A 13,599-nucleotide genomic window follows, 5' to 3' on the forward strand; every position below is an offset into this window, starting at 1 on the left:
TTTCTCGATAATTTTTCAGACTGCAGTGAGATGTAAACCACACTTCTGCAATGTCCACGAGCAACATCCTTTCAATGCGCTGTTCCTCTACAACTTTTAAGTTAAAATTAGAAAATTTTAGAATATTTTTTTTTTCGAAAAAACGACTAAGTGCTTGTAAACTGTACCACTGAACTGTCAAAAAGGTTCAGCCGATTAACACTGAGTTCATTTATGACGTCACGCTGCAGTACCTAATAGACCAGGATGCATAGTACCTGCATTTAACGTACAAATACGAACGTTCCTCAGTGGAACTGACAGCTAGAAATGTAGAGTGTGTGAGTCATCTGGTGTTAATGGAGCTGAATGTAAACATAAACAAAGCATAAATTCATATGAGAACAAACTGCAAAAGCCTGGACTTCAATTGGGCAGTTCATTGTCTTGCAATTTTGAAAACATGCAGAAGCTCCATGTTTTGAGGCTTCTTGACCATAGGTGTCATGTTTGTATAGCTTCGAAAAACGTTCTTCCTGGCTCAGTCGTTGCAATGTACTCTAATTGCAAAAAGGCTGGAACTCGAACCGATTTTGGGGATATCGATTTTTCAGACTAACGCTGGATAAAAACGTATTCTATGTTTTATGTCCAACGTTTCGGCGATTGGATCAGCCTTCATCAGGCGATATAAAGTTGTTCGGCATTTTGTTCAACATAATAAGCGGAGCTTTTAATTGTCATAGCTATCGAGATTTTTTTTTCCAACATATTATCAGTTCAGAGAAAAATTAGCATTTGGCGTCAGATTTGACAACCGAAATTAACAATCGTCACTGACATCTGCTTTTGGGATTTTCAAACACGAAGCAAAATCGTTCCTTGAAGACCGAGTTGCAGACCTCGCATGGCAGCACATAAAACATTCAAGAAGATATTTAAAACAACAAGTCAGATGGAAGTTCGCAATATAAATTGTATAAATTTGAAGCTATTTGGATCGAAAAGTAATTGAAAACTGCATTTCAGCGCATTGGCACAAGAAGATCCTCCAACCAACCTATTAACTACTACACCACTTCATTGCATGAGAACCCCCGTCTCCACAATTATTTCGTAGATTGTAGGGTTACATGTTGTGATTTGTTCCGTAGTCTACGTTTGTATTCCGGAATTGACCACTTTGTCAAGCAGATTTGGCGTGACTTTCTACCAGCGATTTCACAAAACTGGACCAACTAATTTCTATTTTTTTATTAAACGCACAAATGTTGGCTAGTTTTCTCGTGGTTCTAGAGAAAATCTCAAAATCATGTTTTATTTTAAAGTTCGAATGGTAGTAAACTTTATTTTTTTTTTTTTTTTTTTTCTCTATTTAAGAGATTTTTAGCCTTAGGCTAGTTCATCTCTAGAATGGTAGTAAACGTCATTTTAACTGCTAGAATGAAATTATTAATTGTTGTTGTGTTTGACAGCTGTGGATGTCGCTTCTTCTTATTTGTGAAATGTCGATGCATGCTAAGATTTCTGTGAATTGGCAATACCGCATTGTTGGTACGAATGCGTCGGTGGATAATCCTATCGGTTGGTCATACTCGGATGGGTGAAACTCATCGCTTAGCCATGATAATGGTAACGCATGACCGAAGGTTAAAATCATTCCAACATCAACGCCACCGCTATCACTAACGGCAGCTTCAAGAACCAATGGCTATGCCAGAGGTTTGCTTTGTATCCCTGACGAAGACCAAGTCTAATGGTGGAAACGTTTGGTATACTGCCTATAATCGTATATCAGTCCCATATGGAACTTTAACTTGAACTATGTACAATTTAATATCAGGATGGGACGATTATTTGCTTGATATCGGCAAGCTGACTTGATGTTGTTTTCACATTCTTCATGATCAAAGCCCATAATTTTATCGCGTAATATGAAAGTAGATGCCAATTGATGGTGGATAGCGTTGTTATCTCAAAATTGACGACAATCCATACGGGACTGATATGCGATTATAGGCAGTATAAAACATAGTATGCGTTTTGAATCATCGTTAGACTGAAATGCGGATATCCCAAAAATCAGTTCGTGTTCCAGTTGCTTTCCAATAGAGAAAAATCACGCCGATAACGAAACAATAAACGAGTTCCAGATTTTACTTTACAGAATTCCATGAAACATCGCAACACTGTTCGCCAGGGGAAATTAACCAAGTTTATGCTGGAATTCGGTCATTTTGACTGACGCATATTTTTTCATAATGACGTATTCGATATTTTTCAATAAATCAATGCACGAAAATAAGCTCACCTAATCGAAATTACATCTGAGACAAAGTAGTAGAAGACTGGATTTCCTTTCCATAAAAAAATACACATTGACGAAAAAATCACTAATTTTAGTCAAAAAATTACAAAAACCGTCAAACTGTCAATAGCAAAACAGTACTTTTTAATGATTTTTAAACTTATGTTTAATTGAAAGCTTATCGAAAATGCTAGCTTTTCCGATAGTGGACACAATGGACACTTCAGAATTGACTAAAATCGTAGATCATTCAGAAATTTGATCGTTTTCCTTAGCGTTAGGGGAGTAAACAAAGTCCTTGAATGTTCAAATCTGGTCAATCGATGCTCTGAAATATGATCCATCTTCAATGAGGATTCCTCATGTTAAAAATGTGTGCTCAAGGACTTCATCTACCCCCTGACGATAGTAAGTAAAGGTATTGCCAAAATTGTTATTTACTTTATGAAATTAAAAAAAAATGTATGAAATTTCATAGTCCTAATGCAGCTTCTGAAATGTAATAGAAAAAATGTTTCGATTTGCCATAGGTAGAAATCAGGTTAAGATGTTCGATTTGATGGTAAAAAAAAATAACTCAGAGTCAGAAAGCGTATTTCTAACTGTAATAAATAATATTTTATATTCCCCAGAAAATTAAGACAGATTTTACGAAAACTACATTACTAATTACCTATCACCATCATTCCTCACCATGCTTGAAGATGGTATTAATTAAGTGATTGATTCATTCCAACTTAGTTTTTATTTTCAGCAGTAGACTTCTAAACTAAGGTTCACAAAATCACTTTGAGCCGTTTAGCCGTTACATTTAGCATGAGAAACGAGTGGTTCCTTTGGTGAGCTAGAGCGTTGTCGTTCGTTTTCAGTCAACATTGCATTTTTTTTCGATAAAACCAGAACCGAGCGAAAAATTACATGACTGATTCTTTAGGTTCACGCTCAATGCATCAGCATTTGATACGTTGCGAAAATTAACAGCTTACTATCAGATCAGTATTAAACCGCATACATTGTGCGTGAGCCTTATGTGTAGTATTGTGGATGAAACTGTAACCTCTCGTTTGCTGCAGTGCCACCCACAAGGAGTTCGAATTTCAAAAGCGATGTCGCAACAGTGATTTGTACTCTTGAAAACTTGAAGTGATAGGGCATATGTATTGGTAATGGCGAACGTTATAGTTTATTTCGCAGTGCTGTGATAAATATTCAATTAATTAAGTGTGAAATTGTGCTTGTGCCGCGGTAGAATTGATCCTACGCGTGCCCCGTAGTGATAATTTATTGCTTAAGTAGGAGAACGGTTACTGTTGCCGCTGGTTCTCGTTCAATTTTTGTGTTTTCCCTTCGCCCGGCAAGCTATTTGGTACCCTTTTAGTAAGCTACGGCATTGTAAATTTTTGCTTTCGTTCGTTTTTTACTTGTGTCTCTGTAGTGTTGCATGTAAAGTTTATGTGTATAGGTGATATATATGGCTGAGTGTGCAATATGTAATTTGGGGATTTTGGTAAGTGATTTGCCGGTTATCTGTGTGGGTAAGTGTGCTCGTGTATTTCATTGCAAGTGCACTACACTCACGCGGACTCAGGCAAAACTTATCACAGATAATGCAAATGTTCTATTCAAGTGTAGTAATTGTCTGTCAGATCAGAGTTGTGACGAGCAGAATGTATCGGTTTCGGATACCAAAATGCTGGGGGAAGCAATGAAGCAATTGTCTTCTGTTGCTGACTCTATCACTGGTATACGAAACAACGTTGCTGCTCAGATAGACAACGCGTTGAGAATTGGCATGGAAAAAATGCAACAAAATATGAACGATTCTTTAAGTTGCTTTGAAAAATTAATTAGTGAGAAATGGAATACGATGACTAGTTCATGTTTTGAAATTAGTACGGAAAAAAATTTAGCTGCAACGAATGGTGCATCTAGGACGGTTCATTCTGAATCGGACCGAAATCCCAGACGCAAAAAACGTAAATTTCAAAATAGTGACAACGATTCGACTGATGATGTTTTTCAAGAAAATGCGAGTTTTGCGGATGTTGTAAAAAGATCTAGTCATGCAAGTAAAAGTAAACATATTAGTTACAGTAATAGTAACATTAACAGTAACAGTAACATTAAAAGTAACAGTAACAAACAGAGTAATCGTAAGACTCGTCCGGTCATTGTGATCAAACCAAAAGAGTCCAAACAAGCTTGCGAAGATACTCGTAAGTTTTTGAAAACTCAGTTGGATCCAAAAACACACAAAATCAGTAATTTTAGGAATGGTAAAGATGGCTCTATTATTGTTGAGTGTGCAACAGGAGCTAATCTTAATGATGTAAAAACTGGTATTGAAAGCAATCTGGGTGAACAATATAGTGCTGTTGTTCCCACTTCGGTGCCAAGATTAAAAATAGTGGGCATGAGCGATCAGTTTTCCTCCGATGTCTTCATTGACTACTTAAAAAGTCAAAATGAAGACATCGCTATAAATGATGTTAAAGTAGTGAACATGTTTGAAAATCCACGCTTCACTTATAACAAGTTTAGTGTTGTAATTGAAGTCGATGTCGAAACTTATAAATGTTTGTTATGTGCGAAAAAAGTAAATGTAGGGTTTGATCGGTGCTCGATAGTTCCCGCGATTAATGTGTTGAGATGCTTCAAATGTGGAGAATTTGGACACAAGAGCATGGATTGCAAAAATTGTGATAGATGCTCTAGGTGCAGCCAACAACACAAAACGTCGGAGTGTACGTCAACTGTATTGAAATGTATTAATTGTTTGAAAACGAATAAAGAACGAAAAATGAACTTGGACGTCAACCATGCCGCATTTAGCTCGGAATGTTTGCTTTATAAAAGACTTTTTGATCAGAAGAAAAGCAGCTTGCGTTTCAATAAATAGCAGCCAAGTTCCAAGAATGTGAATCAATTCGATTTTTTATATTTGAATATTGCGGGGTTGTCAACAAACTACGTAGCATTACGTCAGATTGTTGAGGAAAAACGTCCTCTTTTAGTTTTCTTATCTGAAACTCATATTGTAGAAACTGAAGCTTTTGATCAGTATAGTATTCCGGGATATATTGTTGCTGCTTGTTTATCACATTCTAGACACACTGGCGGTGTTGCTATTTATGTCAAAGAATCAGTTCAATTCAACCTTCGTACCAACGAAGTTATTGATGGCAACTGGTTCTTGGGCATTACAGTTGTACGTGGCATGAAGATGGGTAATTATGGTGTTTTGTATCATTCTCCCAGTTCTAGTGACCAGCGTTTTGTTGAAGTTTTAGAGAACTGGTTTGAGACATTCCTTGATTCTAGTAAATTAAATATATTGGCTGGTGATTTTAATATTAATTGGCGTGATAACCATAATTCGAATCATTTGAAGCGTTTAGCTGAGTTTTTTAATTTAAAGCAAACGGTAAATGAGTATACGCGTATTTCCAGGCACAGTAGAACTTTAATTGACCACGTTTATTCCAATTTTGATTCCATTTGTTCAGTTACGGATACTGATTTGAAAATAACCGATCATGAGACCTTAGTGATTAATGTCTTAGACCATGTTAACGATAACGATAATTTTGTAAAATTGAAGTGCTGGAGGAAATATTCGAAGCAAGCTGTTTCGAATCTTGTTGAGAGAAGCCTGGATTTTCCATTCGCGGCCGGTAACTTAGATGAATCTACAGCTGTTCTTAATAACGCTTTGAAAACGTGTACCAATCAACTAGTTGAGCAAAAGTTTGTTTCTTTGAAAAACTCGAACAGCTGGTACAATTTGGATCTTTTGCGTCTTAAACGGAAAAGGGACAAATGGTACAAAAAGTTTTGTAGATCTAATAATGACAATCATTGGACTAGGTACACAATCGCGCGTAATAAGTATTCACAATCGATAAAGAAAACTCGTTGTGATTATGTTCAAAGGAAGATTGATCAGCATCAAAACAACAGCAAAGAATTATGGAAAATTTTGAAATCTTTATTAAAACCTAGTAATTGCAAACCGCGGTCCATAACTTTTAATGGCACATTAGAACAGTCAGAACAAGTAATTGCAGCTAAGTTTAATGATTATTTCGTAGATAGCGTTTCATTGATTAATCAATCTATTGAATTGGTCGATGAACCTGACGAAATAAAACAGCCAGTTAATAGTAGTTGTAGATTTGAAGTTTTTCACCCAATCACATTAGATGAACTTAGAGTTATTTGTTTTTCATTAGGAAAATCGGCTGGAGTAGAAAATGTTAATGCTAGAGTTATTCAAGATTGCTTTCATGTCATTGGCCACATCTTGCTGGACCTTATTAATGAATCATTACAAACTGGACATGTGCCACAAATTTGGAAGGAATCCTTAGTGGTCCCTATTCAAAAAGTTGCTGGAACGATTAAAGCCGAAGAGTTTCGTCCCATCAACATGTTGCACACATTAGAGAAAATTTTAGAACTTGTTGTTAAAGGTCAGCTGTTGGAGTATTTAAATAGTAATAGTTTGTTGATACCAGAACAATCGGGATATCGGGAAGGTCATTCTTGTGAAACCGCGTTGAATTTGGTATTAGCGAAGTGGAAAAATAACTTGGAGTGTAAAGATACGATTGTTGCTGTTTTTTTGGATCTTAAACGCGCTTTTGAAACAATTTCTAGGCCCTTATTGTTAAGATCAATCAAGCGCTTTGGAATTACGAGTACTGCATATAAATGGTTTGAAAGCTATTTGTCTGACAGAACTCAACGGACTGTTTTTAATGATTCTGTTTCCAGTCCCGTGGGGAATAATCTTGGAGTGCCCCAGGGAAGTGTATTAGGGCCCCTGTTATTTATTATGTATATTAATGACTTGCGACGTGTTTTACGATTTTGCGACATTAATCTTTTTGCAGATGATACTGTGTTATTCATTGCAGCTAAGGATTTAGATGATGCCGTTTTACACTTGAATGAAGATTTGCGTTCTCTAAGTAGATGGTTGAAGTATAAGCAGTTAAAATTGAATACAAGTAAAACTAAATTTATGGTAATTTCGCGGAATCGAGTAAATGAGAACGTCTCTGTTGTAATTGATGATGAGACTATTGATCGCGTTCGGGAGATTAAATATCTTGGCGTGATTATTGATGACACACTTAAGTTCAACTCTCACATTGACAATGTCATCAAGAAAATTGCCAAGAAGTATGGAATTCTATGTCGACTGAAAAACGATTTAACTATTGCCAGTAAAATACAGCTATACAAATCAATCATCTCTCCTCATCTTGACTTTTGCCCTTCCATTTTATTTCTGGCCAATGCAACACAAATATCGAGATTACAGCGCTTGCAGAATAAAATAATGCGTTTGATTTTGAGATGTAATAGATTCACTTCCTCAACTTTGATGCTAGACGCCTTACAATGGTTGTCGGTGAAGCAAAGAATTGTATATTTGACTATGGTGTTCATTTTTAAAGTAGTTAACGGTTTGCTGCCTCGATATTTGTGTGATCGAATTGAAAGAGGAAGTGACTTTCATAGATATAATACTAGAAACGCGGTTGAAATAAGAACACCACATTTCTTGACTTGTGCTTCACAAAATTCATTATATTATAAAGGAATAAATGTTTTCAATTCGATGCCTAGACATATCAAACGTTTAGCAACACTTACAGAATTTAAAAGACACTGCATTTCACACGTTAAAACTGTCTTTTGAACAGTTATCCCGTGATTTTTTTATGAATTGACAAATTATGTATCTTGACGAAGTTATCTCTAACGGATTATTTTATATGGATAGCTGTCATAACGACTTTTTAATAATTATTGTAGCACTGCAAAAACTATTTCTGTTCGCCACGAGGGTGATGATGGATTTTTAATATTTGATTTTATAGTAGATTAATTAAAACAAAAAGTAGTCTACAAAGGTTTGAGCCTCGCGCGCGTATTACGGATATAGAGGACTGAATTTAACATTTGATAAAAAAAAATGCAATTTTGAAGCTTATTTGAAAGATACCTTGAGTTAGTAGTAAGTTTTCTGGCAAATGTTAGGGGTTCGTGAGCATTCCTGACATTGCTGAAAATTATGATAGCATCAGATTGCGGGGTTACTAGTGTAATAGGATGCTTTGTTGATTGTTCATTAACTCTTGATTGCTTGTAATACTTATGAATATTTTAGGTGGACAAAAAGGCGAACTAAGAGGTGGACGCCTGAGCTTTTCCACATTTATATCGCTGTGAAGCAACTGTAAACTTTAGAAGGAATCTATATCTGTAACTGAAACCAGTTCGATTTTGTTTGCCAACCTGGTTAAAATGTCATATTCAATTATCTTAAAGATAAATCGTCCAGCTCAAACCTTTGTAGGGGTAAGAGGTGGGACCATCATCATCATCATATCAGACATCATGGCTGCCATTGTTGGAATCGTCATAGAATCACCTTAAGAGATGCTTCTTTCGATTGTAATAAGTGAGTGAGCGATTGGTAGAGAGAACCATTTGTTTTAACTAGCTTTACATACAACTTTGAATGGTAAATTGGCATTGTATTATTGATGAAATATGCTTTGTTTAGAAGATAATCATGAATGTATCTGACTAAATCTGGCAAATTCATCCAACTGATTCTATCACTGAGCCAAAAACGGCTCACTAGCTGTTCACTTTTTACGTATTTATTCTACTTTGCACTCGGCAAAGAACGTTCTTCACATTCTCTATGTTTATCGTCTGTTTCGTTATATACATATTGCCATTAGCGCCAAATCTGCGTGCAGCGTAGCTTGTTTGAAAGAATCTACATTCGTTCGGTAATCATTTAGCAACCGTGGATGGCTTGCTTGTTTCAGTGCTCGCGTGGTTTTTTTATCTAGTTCGTTTATTTGTAAGGCTTAATCGCGTTAGCTTTACGGAGCCGATAATTCATTGTTCTTTGTTTGTAACAAAATTCACTTAATTCTATGTCTAGTAGAAGTTGGGCCGGATACTCGCGGCTTAAAGGGCGAACACGAAATTATTGCGACACATTCAACAGGGCATAACTTTTTTACCATTGGGTAAAAATCAACCAAATTTTGCACACTTTCTCATTGATGTATTCTCAATCGAAGTCGTGTTTTTCGATTCAACGAAAATGGATGTGAACCAACGCGAGTTGAGAGAACAAATTCTTTCCAAACACCTGGAATTTCCTGACCTGTCGCGGCAGTTGGGAAAAATGTTAAACATTCACCATTCAACCGTCTCCAGAGTGTTGAAGCGGTTCCAGGAGCGGTTGACGTTGGACCACGGCAAAGGAGCTGGAAGAAAACCGGGACCGGAGAACAAAAAGACGGAGGGAAAGGTGAAGCGGATGATTAAAGCAAATCCCAACGTCTCAAGCCGTGATTTGGCTAAAAAGATCGGCATGTCGCAGAGCTACGTCCAGAATGCAAAGAAGAGAGCTGGACTACATACATACAAGGTACAGAACTTCCCAAACCGCGCTGAGTGGCAACAATCGACGGCTAAAACTCGGGCACGGAAGCGCTACGAGAAGATGCTGACAAAATATGGCTGCTGTGTGATGGACGACGAAACGTATATAAAAGCCGATTTTAAGCAAATTCCGGGGTTAGAGTTTTTCACCGGCAAGAGCAAGTTCGATGTGGACGACAAATTTAAGAAGAAGAAAATGTCGAAGTTCGCCTCCAAATATCTCATTTGGCAGGCCATCTGCTCTTGCGGACTGAGGAGTGAGCCTTTCGTGACAAAGGGCACAGTAAATGGCGAGATCTACAAATCTGAGTGCCTCGAGAAGCGTCTTTTGCCGTTCTTGCAGCAGTACGACGAAGCTCCGCTATTTTGGCCAGATTTGGCATCATGTCACTATTCTAAAAGTGTCCTGGAGTGGTATGAGGCCAATTCTGTCCATTTTGTTCCAAAGGACATGAATCCGCCAAACTGTCCGGAGCTGCGCCCGGTGGAGCAGTACTGGGCAATAATGAAGCGGGAACTTCGGAAGAGCAAGAAGACAGTCAAAGACGAGAAGGACATGTTAAGAAAATGGAAAAAAAAACTGAGAAACTGGTACCAGATGACACTGTAAAGACTTTGATGGAGGGCATCAAGCGAAAATGCGTTCAATTTTACACTCAAGGCTCCATCGATTAACTTTTCTTTTGATTTTTGAAGTAAATATAGGTATAAAACTACCCTAAAATTTTGGTTTGATTCTAAACATTATAAGAAAATTGGCATGACATTTTCGGTTTCGCAATAATTTCGTGTTCGCCCTTTACTCGAGGTTAGAGGGGTACATTGTCGAAGAATAGGAAAAGGGGAGGAGCTTAGGAGTAGGGTATCGTTGCCTCATCAGAGCGTTGTCGCCATGCTCGCGTGGTTGTATGCATTTTAGCGTGCCTATTGGAAACAAGGGCAAGTCAATTTATGATTACCAGTAAATCGACAACTTTACCTTAGGAACTAATATTATATTTTTATGTTGTTCCTCAAACTAAAAGGAAGCACTTGCTTTGGTGGACTGAACGATAAATATGTATTTCTGAGATTAATTGGTTCCATTATGCGTCAGTGCAGTGAGATGGTATTGAATGAAAAGAACATCCATTTTTACGAGAAGGTTCCAACATTTTCGATGATATTTAATTTTGAGTAATTCTATGCCAATTTAGCAACCGATTTAGCTCGTTCCTCTCTGATATGGATGAAACTTTTCATATGGCTCCAGTTTGGGAGATATTGCATGAATGTAGGAGATTGGACAGCCGACCCTTGGTTTTTAGGCTTTGTAAGAAAAATATAAATCAATCGTCAATTTGTTAAATTTCTTCTAAATTCTAAATTATAATTGCAAAGAACGTGAACGTTCGAATGTTTTCAATTGTTTTGGATGCAGAAACGTAAGCAAACGAAAAACATTATAAAAGAAGTGCTAGGGTTGAGCAAATTCAAAGTCTCTAGGATCTTTGAATATGTTATATCAGTACGTAAATGTTAAAGATTGAATATTAATCTAGATGTTATTAATATCCAAAATGCTTACATTGATTGATTTCCTTTATTAAGGAGATTTTCAGCCGCAGAAATGCTTATATTGGGCATCTTTTAACGTGCACAAAATCCCGTTTTGGAGATATTTTGGAAATATAAGAGAAATGGATGTAATGTTGGCCTAAATGCCCTAATTTGGGCCCATACATAAATTCAGCAATCGACTAAATTTTCAATAGCAACCAAAAATATCCATTATTACCGTCCCAATGACGTGTTCATCTCGATAAAATTGATAAATAGCAGATTTTTAGCGATGGGCCCAATCTTAGATCCATAGGCCAACATTAGAGCCATTTCCTCTATGTCTGTTTTCTAAGTTCGGCATTGCCTTCCGTCAAAAATACTAGATTTTTTAGTGTGATAATCAATTTTAAAATACCTTATGAGATTCTGAGCAGGGTGTACTTGCCAAGAATACATCGATTTTTCTTAAATAAAAAAAAATAGGAATAATATATTTAAACCCTTGTTTAGCATCATGCAAACTAACTTATTATGTTGATTCTTTTTTATTCAGTTAAGGTCATCTTTGTATTTGAAAAACGATTATCAATTTACTTCCAACGGACCAATATTAAATATTAAATAAAATTGTTCTTAACATTACATATTTCACTACAGACACCAAAATTCATCATAATTATATTTTAATTCAAATACTAAATTCTACTTTCCAATGTGACACAATTTTTCTAATGTGAAATAATTGTCCATTAAACAAAGGTGTTGTTTTTAAACTCTTTTAAAGACCCATAGATTAAACTTTGTCTGTTTAAAAATAAAACAGATTTAATAATAAAATTGAAAAATTGTCGGATCATCTTTTAATATGACTGGATTACATAACGGTGATCATAAGTATTTTGTGATCAATAACCTTAAACATTCACTTCCAAAGACGTATCTTTAAAGATCAACTGCCACATCGAAGTTATACTAAGCGAATAAATGTAAACACAAATTTTAAATAACTTCATTAATTAAAATTCAATATTCAATGAATTTACATTATAACTACCACGCATCAGTCAGTAGCATCACGGATGTTTGCTTGGTCGTCACAACCGTTTTGCCAGTTCATTCAAGTTCATATATTCATAGTTCACTCATTCACTGGCAGAGAAATTTCCATTCCACACAACAAGATCATTACATTTTCCTAGAACAGGTCGCGTCATTTCTTCGCTGTCGTTTGTTGTAACACTCAATTACCTCTTCTTAGAACCCCTCCCTTTCATCCTAGAGCTCAGTTACTGACTGCCTTCAACGTAGTAATAAAAAATTATGACCTAATCAGACTCCCTTGATGACCGAGAGGTTATTTTCCCATGCTTCACTTCACAACAAATCGCTGTTCACATTTCACATGTGTCACGCTTTGAAATGAGAGCAACATAAAACATATATTAGTTTTTTTTTTTGTTTGCGAACCAAACTTGTGCTCCTTTCCCAACAATCTAGGTAAGTATGTGGATCGATTGGGTGATTTGTTGAATAATCCATGGCTCTCGTTGTGTTGCATAATAATTGTCGCTTTGGGGCAAATTGGACACTTCTCCTGACCGGTGGTGCTGGTTGTAGTCTTCGCAAATATATATATGTATATGCATTTAAACATGCGATGGTCGTAGCGTGTGCGAGCGCGTGCATTCCCATGTGTGAATGGAAAAAAAATAATCAACCGGTATCACTTAAGACCCAACAGAAAAAAATCACTTTCGTTTCGAGTCCTTTTTCAGGCCCGAATGAAACAGTCCATTGTTATCACTTTTATGATCACTTGAAAGCTTGAATGGTCGCGGTTCACGAGTTTCGTTTAACTTTTTTTTTGCCATCACAAATCCTTTCGCGTCCTTCCCACACCCACCCACGAGGATGGTGGTCCGAATTCCTTACCTTGTTTTCACTTCTATTGATACGGTAGCACTAAGAGCTGAACCACAAATAATTCAACTTTTCCTCGGAGCTCCGGAGGCGCTCTTTTCCTTATCTAGATAGACAGACACTCGAATGAAAACAAAAGTGAACTCATCAGGGTGTTGGGATTTTATAGCGAAGTGGCGAGCTTTGCATACACAGGCCGGGCAATACATTCAAAGCTCGATCGGTGCGGGTGCTCGCGAGACAGAGACGGACGACGACGGGCAGGTCCTATCCTTCTACATGAGAGGCTGTATGCTGAAGGTACGTTCCGCGCAGAGAGATGGATGGACGGTTCTATACAGAGGCGTGCGCGAGCACATATACGTGAT

At 36.9% G+C, this 13,599-nt stretch overlaps 1 protein-coding gene across 1 annotated transcript in view; it reads right to left on the reverse strand.

The window, feature by feature from the left end:
- slf (C-type lectin domain-containing protein slf) overlaps nt 1–13,376 on the reverse strand; it is a 40,551-nt gene extending 27,175 nt beyond the window's left edge. Inside the window, exon 1 of the mRNA XM_065228232.1 lies at nt 13,244–13,376. The gene's annotated coding sequence lies outside the window, so the exon portion shown is untranslated. The remainder of the gene's footprint in view (nt 1–13,243) is intronic.
- Nucleotides 13,377–13,599: the final 223 nt, after the last annotated feature.

Source organism: Ochlerotatus camptorhynchus, unplaced genomic scaffold, assembly GCF_037179485.1.
Source record: "Ochlerotatus camptorhynchus isolate MF236.1 unplaced genomic scaffold, CSIRO-AGI_Acam_v1.1 ptg000284l, whole genome shotgun sequence".
In the NCBI taxonomy this organism is placed as follows: Eukaryota; Metazoa; Arthropoda; class Insecta; order Diptera; family Culicidae; genus Ochlerotatus; species Ochlerotatus camptorhynchus.